This window comes from Aedes aegypti, chromosome 3, assembly GCF_002204515.2.
Source record: "Aedes aegypti strain LVP_AGWG chromosome 3, AaegL5.0 Primary Assembly, whole genome shotgun sequence".
Taxonomy (NCBI): Eukaryota; Metazoa; Arthropoda; class Insecta; order Diptera; family Culicidae; genus Aedes; species Aedes aegypti.
In genome coordinates, this window is record NC_035109.1 from 310,471,804 (window position 1) to 310,482,836 (window position 11,033).

The 11,033-nt window shown below is 35.9% G+C and overlaps 1 pseudogene across 1 annotated transcript in view; it reads left to right on the forward strand.

Moving 5' to 3' along the window:
* The window catches only part of LOC5580268, a 37,510-nt pseudogene extending 26,477 nt beyond the window's left edge, over positions 1–11,033 (forward strand). The window contains exon 2 of the transcript XR_002501546.1: positions 10,923–11,033. The product of XR_002501546.1 is annotated as a sphingolipid delta(4)-desaturase DES1 (transcript). The remainder of the gene's footprint in view (positions 1–10,922) is intronic.

The following is an 11,033-nucleotide window of genomic DNA, read 5'->3' on the forward strand; positions in this document are numbered from 1 at the left end:
AGCTACCATAAATACAGTGTTAAGTTTCAAAATGAATGTCACAACATCAAGTACATTTAATAAGCAAAATATAAAAGCTATTTAATCACATGGCATATTTCCGAGAACAGGCCTCATTTGATAAGGAAAGTCGGTTCCTCGTGGTGTCGCGTTACGCTGGAATGTGTCAAATGCTCATAAGAACACTAAGCTGAGAAGCAGGCTCTGTCCCAGTTGGGAAGTAACGCCAGAAAGAAGAAGACCGATTTTCACTCAGTTTTAAGAGTAAATAAGAGTAAATAAGAGAAAGTATAGAAATCTTTTGTTTGAATCAATATGTATGAAAGACATAAGATGTTAATAATGTATGTAATGTAATAATGATATATGTTAATAGTATTACAAATGTTTCTGATACACTAGAGTGATGCAAATTTTGAAATTTTAACTCAACTATGCTTAAACGATTTTTATTACATAATAATAAATACAGTGGCGTAGCTAGAGTTTTGGGGGTTCGGTGCGGAGCTAGATTTGGGGGCCCCTCAAATAGAGGTTCGCAAAATATTACTTTTATTACCGAACTCACACGAAACTTCAGAATTTTTCGAAAACATTTATCATTTGGAAGAAAATTTCCTGATTTATGGGTTAACAAATATTGTGCCGATTAAAATCCACCCAAACGAGGGCGTAGCCAGAACTTCCACCAGGAAATAGTTTTTGATGCAACGTTTTATGGAATCGAAAAATATAAATGGAACAATTGCTTCAGAAGTGTCTATATGTTTCTGTTTATTGGATCTTTTTGGATCTTGATATTCTTGAATAACTTTCAGTATTGTAAGAGGCGAACCAGCTGCGGAAGCTGAAAACTTATGTAAAATAAAGACACACAAAAAACTTTCTGTATGTTGTACGGTATCTAGTAGTATACTTATGATTATTCCTAGTAAAACTCTTTGAAGACTCGTGAAAAAATACCATGGACATGGACATGTTCTTGAAATTCATGTATTGCGCAAATCCCTGAACAACCCTGTTGTTGTGGTTTTCGATGAGATAAATCTCAAGAGCTATATGTATTTGAAATAAATAAAATAATTAATTGAAGAATCTCTGGAGTTCTTGGTAAAGGAATACTTGAGAAAACCACGGGATTTCTCGGTCAAGGGTATGCCAAGAAATCCCTTCAGTGGTTTTCAGGGGAAAATGCTCAGAGGTATCCTCAGTGGAATTATCAGTTGAAAGCTTGATAAATTCCTAGAACGATTCCTGTAGGGATTTTTGAAGAATCCTTGAAAAAAACCCAGGTAGGAATTATCGAAATCCATGTTAGAACGCCACATAGATTTTTACTGAATTACTAAAACAAAATCCTGGTGGCGTTGCTCTGAATATTCTGTACTATTTCTACATGGAACTGTTGAAAAAATTCCCTGTTTTTTTTTGCTACTGTTGATTCTGAAGAAATCTAGTTAGAATTTCTACAAAAGTTCCCGAAAGAAATCTAAAACGAAATCTTGGAAATATGGTCTCGTATTTTTTTTTCAACGAAATCTTAGATGAATCTCTGGTTACGTTTAATGAAAAAAATGTTGGTGAAATCCACGGCATAATTTCACATAAATTACCAGGAGAATTTTTTTTTTAAGAAATATCTTAATGAATTATTTGAAGTCACCCGAGAATAAATTTGGACGTTTTTTTGGTAGGTATAATTGAATGATTTAATTTAATCCGACATTGATCATTTGTTTTAATGTTTCTTTAAAATTTCATTTGAAATTGCATATGTTGCCGGTCTTATATTTTTAAAACAAGTACTGACACCCATTGCTCGTCCCAGTGAACCACGTAAGGACTGCTCATTTTATAAAGTGGACGCATTATTTATGCTATAACTTTTTTTTTTATTTATTGATTAAATCGTAATCGGTTTTCTGTGCATCGCTTAACCATAATTCTACAATTTAATAAAATATAAAAACTTACAAAATGCTTTTGGCTGAAGAACAAAATAGTTTTTCAAAAAAATTATAAGAAAAACTGTTCGTCAAAGTTAAGCATTATTTTTGGCATGGAAAAAAATTCTAATTTTTTATCAACAATTTGTATGCTGGTATCCTTTACTATTCTACTAAAGGTAAAGCTTTGAAAACAGTAATAATATTCCGCGATTCTCTGACACTAGGTCACTTTAGTGATTTATTTCCTGTAGCCAAATTTGCTGATGCACCATACTTTTACTTCCAGCAAAAGAGTAAAGTCAAAAGCGTGTTAAAAATTGGTTTAAATTACTAAAGAAACTATATTTGTATAAAAAAGAGCTAAATCTTGAGTTTTAACCGCATTCTTAGGTAAAAATTTTACTCTTTATGGTCGTTTTATCAAAAAATCCCATACTTTTAAAATCATATACGCATATTTGTCGATCTGGAGCAAATTGTAAGCGTTTTTCTCCGAATATTTTGATAGATAATCTCAGAATAACACATTTTGAAATTAATACATGGAAAATAAATTCGTGTTTCCAATTTTGATGATGTAATTGTACTTTGAGCGGTCCTCTGAAAATAAAGCACATGTTTTTATATTGTGTTTAAAATATGACGTGGGGACTTGTGTGGTATATGTTGGCTAATGAGCACCTTGCGTTTAGTGTGTTTGGAGAATGTCACTGAACTCGGTAACTGACAGCAAATGACACGCGCCAACAGATCGGGCAACACTGACTGCCACAGTGCCGACGCGCACATGGTTGGCCTTCACTTTGCCTTTTTCTTCTCTGGACGGTCGGACGCACAAGACGTGTTGTGAGGCACTGCACATTTCAATCCCACGGGCAGCAATCGAACCTCGCACAATGGCGTTTCCTGCCAGGTTTATTGCTGATTATAGCAATAACTATCTGTTAAATCAGCTGTTAAAGCTGTGAGTGAGAATTTCGGCTTGGATGCTGACAAACTGCAAATGTGAATGGTGAACGAAAAACGCAGATTCTGGAAACTTTGGTGAAGGTAGCGCAGAAGCCTATTGCAATAATTGAGTTTAGTTCAAAATGTATGGTATGGAGAAGGAACGGATGGTTTTGGCAAGAAATGCCAATGGCGCTCTGGAAGAACGCCGGATTTGGATGGTTGCTTGGTTTTGTCTTGTATTGCCAAAGGCGCTCTAGAAGAGCGCCGGAGAAGTTTGATATGCATATAGTTTTTGGCTCATGTGACACCAAAGAAGTTCCAGGAAAGAGCCGGAGTATTTTTTTATTGGTTTTGGCTCGGGATGCCAAAGACGCTCTGGAAGAGCGCCGGATTCGAATGTTTGCTTGTATTGACAAAGGCGCTCTAGAAGAGCGCCGGAGAAGCTTGGTTTGCGTATGGTTTTTGGCTTGTGACGCCAAAGGAGTTCCAGAAGAGAGACAGAAGATTTGATTGGTTTCGACTCGTGATGCCAAAGACGCTCTGGAGGAGCGCCGGAATGTTTGCTAAGTTTTGGCTAAGGAGTATTGACTAAGGCGCTCTAGAAGAGCGCCGGAGAAGATTGAATTGCATTTAGAGCCCTGAAAGAGCGCGATGTTGGTTATGGCACTGTAAAGGCACTGAGAAGTTCTATTTGTGTATGGTTTTTGGCTCGTGGCACCAAAGGAGCTCCGAAAAAGCCTCGAAAAATTTGAATGATTTTGGCTTGTGATGCCAAACGCGCTCTGGAAGAGTGCCGGAAGATTAACTTTCACTGCCGGAACGTTTTCCATGGTTATGATTTGTATTGCCAAAGGCGCTCTATAAGGGTTCATTCAAATATTACGTAACGCAATATTTTCCAACTTCAGACCCCCTCCCTCCCCACGTAACAGCTTTTGTATGGAAAGTTTTAAATTTTTGTATGGACCGTAACACTATGTCAGACCCTTTCCCTCCCCCTGTTGCGTTACGTAATATTCGAACGATCCCTAAGAGCACCGGAAAAGTTTGGTTTGCATTTGGTTTTTGCTCGGGATGCCTAAGACAATAAAAAACATTGCCGAAGCTTTTGCTTATTAAGTTTGGTTTACGTATTATTTTTAGCTCGACGGAAGTGGCGCTCTAGAAGACCACAAAATGTTTTGTTCGATTTTGCCTCGTATTGCCGAAGTACATCAATTTGTGATTGCGTTAAGTTTTGGTTTGTAATGCACACCAGAAATGGGTTTGTTCTTCATTTCCAACAGCTAGAGTTACCATCCGTCCAGACTAAGCAGGACATGTCTTAATTCGAATATTCTTTTGAGGTATCCTGATTTATTTTTACAAATTTTGTCTGGTTTTTTTCTGCTGGGCGAAAACCATGGAATGTCATTGACAATTCGAATTAGGAAAAGCTATCATATTAGGATAGCAAAAACAGCAAAAACGAACAAATGCATCCATCCTAAAATCATTGTTTTGTGGTGCAGAAATCGACTGTCAGCCACATAGAAAGTTATGAATGCGTTCCATACTGTATTACAATATTTTAAAATTCAGTCGATGTTTGACGATAGAATCGTTTGGGCTCGTACCAAAATACAAGCTATTACCTTTGGAGCATTGTCTATCGTTATCAGAATTAAAGAGATCTTCGAAGCTGTGAAAATGAATTTCAGCACAGATAGTAGCAATCATGGGAACATAAAACTGTTTCCTATCTTTGTGCAACTTTTGATGCATCGCAATAAGTCATTCTCTCATTGTTTTGCCCTATTCTTGAAACTCAAAGAAATGAGAAAGCTAGCTTGTACGAATGCTGTCATCATTGAGGATGTTCTTAAAAAAAAACAAGTGAGGCAAGTGTTGGAATTGAAGGACACAATTTTTGTATTGATCTGTTGTGATGTCATAAAATAATTTTAGTATTATTAACATTATTTATTTTACGATGTGAGAAAATACTTTTGTTATAAATTTCATAACTGTTCAAATGTCAATGATTAATAATAACCAAATCTGCCGCTATGAAAAGCACAGATAGCGCCACCGTAACCTTGTGTTTGACATAACAGCGATGCTGTCACAATGTTAAATCCCATATCCCACATAAATCCCCCACTGTTTTGATACGGTGAGTGCCGAAAGAGTTACATTCATTGATTCACTGGGAATTGGATTAAAAAAAGGCTCGATAGATTGTGTTATATCTATTTTGATTTGTCTTTTTCAAATATATAAAATTGTTAAATATGAGCAAGAGATATTTTTGGAGCACCAACGAAAAAAATCACATGGAAATGGAATGTAACTATTAAACATAAATATTTAACTTTTTAAGTCTGGTATCCACATCCTAATTAGAGCGTTTAAGTACAATTTGTTGCTAATTACCGAATAAATTTTGACAGTCGATTCAATATGAGCGAACTGTCACTATTTTCATTGCGGAATAATTGAGCGGAACATTCTTAAGTACGGAAAAATGACAGCTCCATTTGATTTGCACGGCAGGCATTATGAAACGTTACGAACATTCGCTCTACTTGGCAACTGGATACAGCTCAAGTAATTTGGACAGCTGAAGTATTTCTTGGCCTATCCTTTTGCACAGTACTTACGAAGTGGATACTACCCATTAAATTCACATACTTGCCTCATGGGAAGCAACATTGTTATTGAAAATTAATCGGATTAAACAGTTGACATGAGCTTTATTTCTCATCTTTTGGTACAGAGAAGAGGGGAGATGTGTGGTATATGTTGGCTAATGAGCACCTTGCGTTTAGTGTGTTTGGAGAATGTCACTGAACTCGGTAACTGACAGCAAATGACACGCGCCAACAGATCGGGCAACACTGACTGCCACAGTGCCGACGCGCACATGGTTGGCCTTCACTTTGCCTTTTTCTTCTCTGGACGGTCGGACGCACAAGACGTGTTGTGAGGCACTGCACATTTCAATCCCACGGGCAGCAATCGAACCTCGCACAGGACTAAATAAGCAACTCTAAGAAGGCGTAGGTTATTTTACATGTTAATACTACATGATTACTTCCGTCAGGACGTACTCTAAACCTTAAAATTGTACTCATATCAGTTCCATTTAAATTCAAAATATTTTTCTCTAAAAAAACTATGAAAAATAATGTTATTTTATCTGGAAAAATGTTGCTCCAGAAATAACTTTATATATTTTATCAGGCTTATGATTGATAATACTTTTGAAGAACAAGCTGTTTTTGAAAATAGAAAATATATATTGTCAAATTTTCCAGCCATTTTCTAATAATTTTATAATAATAATAACCTAAAAAAAATCGACTTTTCTAAACGTTGTACCTTTTGAGTGTGAAATTCAATTATTTTGGTAACTGTTTTATTACCAAAATGTTGTACAATGTAAGTCGAACGATGTACATGAACCCGATTGCAATTAAAAAAGATATTGCATGTACAAGGTGTCCACTTTATAAAATGAACAGTCCTTATCGCATAAGAATGTGCATCCAAAATCACATATTCGTACGTCAAAAATCGGAATCGCACAAGATGCTAAATTAAGCGTTATCAATGTCAACACAAGTAGTATATAAATCCACACTACGATTCATCAACGACAATGTGTGTTGACAGCAAAATATGTCGTAATTAGTGCAACATAGATTTGCTTTAAGTTGTATAAACTGACAGATCATATATATACACTTAGATTAAATTACTGGGGTCGGTAAAATTTAACTGGGTTTTGGAACTACCGAAAAAGTCAGTAAAATGAAAACTGTCGCCACGCGTAATTGAAAAGCTAATTTAAACATGTTTTATTTTTTATCGATATATGATATAAAAAGAAAGCTCTCTGCAAAATTTCAGTGAAAAATCTCTGTTTTTCGATTTCTGACATTTTTTTTAGTTTACTGACTTTTTCGGTAATTCAAAAACCCAGTTTTTTTTACCGAACAGATTGAGTGTGTATCAATCCAGAAAGTATCATATGAAATCGCAATAACTTAGCAAAAATTGTCATCCAAACATGGTATCTAGTGACGATGGGCCTCAAAGAACAACAAGGCTAGTGTCGCTGTACATGAAACATGCATTAATATTGGCAAAAAATCACATAATGATTATGGATCTCTTGGTGGTGCAGTGGTATGGTGTCCGATTCCTAACCCAAAGGTACCGCGTTCAAGGCTGGCTGGAAACGTTTTTTTTTTATTTTCATCCAAATTTTGTGGCATTGTATTTCTGATCGCAGAAAGTCTTAAAAAGTCGTGCCAAGTACGCATATAGCCTCCACTTTGGTAGGTATATAGCCTTTTCATGCATTCTATACGATTGAATTGATTCATATAGAATGATGTATAGCAAAAGTTATAACAACCAACATGTTGACTGGGGTGTCTATATACTGTATTTTATTATCTGAAAGTTTAAACATGTTTTAAATAATGTTTTATGTGATTTTTATATTTAGCTGATATGGGGTAACATTGATCACTCATGAAAAAATGTGTGCTAATATTTTATATATAATTTTTTGCTAAAATAATGGTCCTTGAAGCCGAATATAAAGGCCAAACTCTTACAACTCATGTACATTTCGAGTTATTTCAAAATTAAAAACATTCTGAATTGTGTAATACGCCTAAAAGTAGGCAATATCCTAAAGATATTCTGCATTTTTCATTGTAATTTGTGACTTATGCTTAACTGAATATGTCTATGAAAGTTTTGACAAGGGAATCGTTTTTGACGATGTCATTTTTAGTAACACCACTTTTCTCTTACTCATATCCTTTTGAGATCTCATGTGAGACATGATTCTTTGATCGTGTCATCTATAATCATTAAAATCATTGTTCCCAAAAGTTGAAAAATTAACGCATTAGTACAACTCAATTTTCGCAAAAACCTTGATGTTTAGAAATCGCCTTTCATGCATAGAAAATATTTCATCAATAAATGTTGATTCGAACTTTTTACGAAGAGTATCATTGCGATCAATCTTACCCTGCTGATCATAGCTACCCCGGATCACGGTACCCTAAATATTTTTCTTCGCTTTAAGTCTCCCAAGTGCTCTCGGACATAAAATAAAACTAATAAGCTTACTCATTCTACAAAATTCATGATTATGAACATATCTCAAACGTTGTAATCTAACAAAAATGTACACGTTTGGTCTTTAACTCACGTATATGCTATTGAGAAGGTCTTTGTATCATTTCTAATGTCGATAAGAATGATTCAGATAGTAAGAAAATGTGTACAAGTAAAAAACTCATCAATGCTTCAGATTTTTGAAGGCTTACAAAATTGGGTTGATTTGATTAAAAATCAAAATTCATGAAGTATTATATAAATATGAATATTTATGAATTCAACATCCGTTCTCAATCATCAACATTTTCAAAATAGGTATTAGGTCCAAAATAGCGCGTTTAGCTATTAGAAGGCTCAGTTCTTTCATGCGTGCAATCGATGTAACAACAAAAAAGACAATAACTTACAAAACAAATATTTGTGAAGGCCCCCGAAATGTGGGAACCCAAAGCCACGGTTCACTCTAAACCTTGGGATAGTGAAGGGGCCCCTGTACATCTAAACAAGGGATAATCAAGGGGCCCCTGTACATCGCTTATCCAAGTTGCCTCCAAAACTTATGCTTGCCTTACTTATTTTCTTTTTGGGATCTTACAGTAGAAGCATTAACCTAAGAATGCTAATGTCGCTGCTGTTCGTGTGACCAACATCTAGTTTGCTGCGATGTGACAGCGTGAGTACCGGGCCTCAAAGTGTCAAAGGGCAAAACAAAACATTCTCTGTTGCGTGGGATCGATCAATCAATGAAAAATAACAATTAGAGGTAATAATTAGTTAAACCAATTTTATGACAACAGCGCCATTAGCGTTCTACTACTAATATTTCTATTGATCTTACAAATGTCAATTTCCTAAAAGCTATGTCGATCTTTTAATGCTATGAGAAATCCGCATTGCGATTTTGGGGCCCCTAGTCTAGTGAATAGAAATATTAGTAGTAGAACGCTAATGGCGCTGTTGTCATAAAATTGGTTTAACTAATTATTACCTCTAATTGTTATTTTTCATTAATTGATCGATCCCACGCAACAGAGAATGTTTTGTTTTGCCCTTTGACACTTTGAGGCCCGGTACTCACGCTGTCACATCGCAGCAAACTAGATGTTGGTCACACGAACAGCAGCGACATTAGCATTCTTAGGTTAATGCTTCTACTGTAAGATCCCAAAAAGAAAATAAGTAAGGCAAGCATAAGTTTTGGAGGCAACTTGGATAAGCGATGTACAGGGGCCCCTTGATTATCCCTTGTTTAGATGTACAGGGGCCCCTTCACTATCCCAAGGTTTAGAGTGAACCGTGGCTTTGGGTTCCCACATTTCGGGGGCCTTCACAAATATTTGTTTTGTAAGTTATTGTCTTTTTTGTTGTTACATCGATTGCACGCATGAAAGAACTGAGCCTTCTAATAGCTAAACGCGCTATTTTGGACCTAATACCTATTTTGAAAATGTTGATGATTGAGAACGGATGTTGAATTCATAAATATTCATATTTATATAATACTTCATGAATTTTGATTTTTAATCAAATCAACCCAATTTTGTAAGCCTTCAAAAATCTGAAGCATTGATGAGTTTTTTACTTGTACACATTTTCTAGTGTCTAGTGATACACAGTTACTTCCATGTGACGGGGTCAAAATTAGTTCGATATCTACTTTTGACAACCGTGTTCGTTTTAGTTTGATTTTTTTCAGCCAGCGAACACCCAACCATCAAGTCATTCCATGTAGCGGAATTCTAACCAGCAAATCCCTACTGTATTCTGACCGGTTTTAGAAACTAACATACCGTTATTGGGCCTTCTTTAGCCAAATGGTTAGAGCCCGCGGCTACAAAGCAAAGCCATGCTGAAGGTGTCTGGGTTCGACTCCCGGTCGGTTCAGGATCTTTTCGTAATTGAAATTTTCTTGACTTCCCTGGGCATAGAGTATCCTCGTACCTGCCACACGATGCAGTGGGAATTCGCTCGTTGGGGGTCCGCTACATGGAATGACTCGATGGTTAGATGTTCACTGGTTGGAAAATATTCCAACTAACAAAATTCAGATTCTCGCTCCGGTCTACTTTTTGGATTGCATTCGGGTCCCATAAAAATTGTGCAAAATTTCAGCTCGTTCGGAGAGACTATATTTTAGCGCCACCATTCAAAGTTTGTATGGGATTTACTATGGGAAAACTTATTTTTGCAAAGCAAATTCGCCAGAGGTTGCCCATTGACTTATATAAAAAAATTCTGAACATAGCCCTCGATAGGTATTATTACGACGAAGAATATTGCCGACGACCGCGAAACAATCCAACACTTGTGGAAAAAGGTTCGGAAGGAGACGTTGATTAACACGTAAAGGAACAACAAAATTGGGCAACATTTCCGAATAGTCAATGCTTAATAACTTTTTTCACAAGCATCGGATTGCTTAGCGGTCTATCGAGTTCAGTGATCAGATTTTTTATAGAGGGGACCTCTGGCAATTTTTCAACGCAAAATTGAGTTTTCCCATAGTAAATCCCATACAAACTAAAATATAGTTTCTCCGAACGAGCTGAAATTTTGCACGGTTGTTATGGGACCAAAATGCAATCCAAAAAGTGGACTTGAGCGAAAAAAATATATTTTTCATATAACCGTGTCCCAAGCTCATGCACATATTGGTACGATTTATTCATTCCTGCTCGGGTGTGCAAAAATAAAGCCGAACGATTTTTTCAAAGAAGATTCCAAGATGTCCTTGTTTATTAGGTAAAAACTTTGTAAATTTTACGGGTATATAAGTGGTTACAAAAATGTTCAGCTTTTACAAATTCATGTGTGTGATGCTAGTGTTAGGCTCGTTTGCCTATGTGTTTTAAATTTAGCATTTATCAACTTATTTTTCTTTTTTTATATTTTCAGTGGTACGCCCAACGACCGAGCCCAACCAGGAAAATGGAGAAACAGATTTTTTAAAAATTGTGTATTTATCATTTTGTTATGTGTATAATAAATATAATTTATTCAGTTCAA